Source organism: Orycteropus afer, unplaced genomic scaffold, assembly GCF_000298275.1.
Source record: "Orycteropus afer afer isolate SDZICR_OR568_19922 unplaced genomic scaffold, OryAfe1.0 scaffold00701, whole genome shotgun sequence".
NCBI classification, from domain to species: domain Eukaryota; kingdom Metazoa; phylum Chordata; class Mammalia; order Tubulidentata; family Orycteropodidae; genus Orycteropus; species Orycteropus afer.
The window spans coordinates 361762-363430 of NW_006922288.1; positions in this window are offsets into that span (position 1 = coordinate 361762).

The window sequence follows — 1669 nt, forward strand, 5'->3', positions numbered from 1 at the left end:
TCAGGGGTCCAAGATTATCTTCTGTGTCTGTGTTAATTGGTTTCCCTTTTCTTTGTTGAAGAGGGTCTGTGCAATCCTTCTGCCTAGTCTGCCATCTTGCCCCACCTCTCTCATCATAATTTTTTAAAAATGCAATGACTTGTTCACCAATAGATCCTGAATGTAAGCTCTCCAAAGCTCAACACCCTAAATCAACAGCCTCAGACAAAATGGAATGCTCATAGTGTCTCCTTTCTCACTTTGCTCCTCTTAAGTTGAAGTGTTGGACTACAGCATCTAATCTTAGGACCCATGAAAGATGCTTGTATTCTAGCTATAAGGGAGACTCAACAAGCGAATTTTGTTTTCTGTTTTAGTAGTTTATAATAGTAATGTGGGAATTCCCATAATTTAAGATGCTACTCAAAAATGCTAGGCAATTGCAATGAATATTAAATATGAATAGAAAATGAACCAAGTTTGTATTAATTATACAAATGTAAAATTACAAGGTAAGCCTACTGAGAAATGTGAATGATTTTAGTAAAGAGAATTAACAACATTTTACTTGGTACAAACTTCACAATGTTAGTACTTACTGCTAAAAAACAAATTTTGTAATTTTGAAGAGCATGACATTTCTCAAGTTTAAACACTGAGTGATTAAGTCAACTCAAGAACAAACAATATTTATTGGAAAGGATGAAGAGGTTAAAAATGCATCTGCGAGAAAAATAATGGAAGATAAAAAAATACTTTGTAGATCAAATAATGATTCTGCTACCTGAACTATTTTAGTAAACAATGATTACAATATTATTTTCCTAGCATGAATATATAAATACAGGAGATCTAGTGGTATGTTGCCTAAGGCATTTGACTGCTAACCAGAAGGCTGGCAGTTCAAACTCATCAGCCACTCCTCAGAAGAAAGATTGGGCAATCCACTTCTGTAGTGATACTACCTTGGAAACCTAAGGAGGGGTCACTAGGAGTCAGATCCAACTCAATAGCATAAATATATAAATACAGATTAACAAGAAAAGTATTGAACCCATAAAACTAGAAATTAAAATAACTATGCTCTTTTTGTGATTCAATATGCCAACTGAAATAATAATTAATGAAATAATTGTTTCAGAAATTTTGGTAAAATATGTAATTGGTGTACAACTAAAAAATTTAAAAAAATGTTATTTGCACATTATTGCAGGTGGATTGAATAGTCCAATAATTAAAGAGGAAATATATCTTAGAATTAGACATTTAAGATTATGAGTTGGTAGCCTAAACTGGTTAAGCTTTATTGCCACAATCTTTAAAAATACATCATCAACTTATAAGATATAAGGTTTGCATAGAAAAAGGTAGCCTTTAAACTAAATTAAAGAAGGACTTGGAAAAAATGCTTTTACCTTTAAAAAATACAGAATTAAAATACTTCTACAATTTTTGTAAAATTGATATAACATAAAAATGTGTAAAATCATAATGGATAACATGAAAAATAAATAAACAGAGAGAGAGAGAGAGAGAGAGAGAGAGTGACAGAGAGAGAGATCTGGTGGCATAGTGTTTAGAGGGTTGTTGGTTCAAATCCACCAGCTGCTCCATGGAAAGAAGATAGGACAATTTACTTCCATAAAGATTTGCCAGCTTGGAAACCTGATGGGGGTTGTTATGAGTTGGA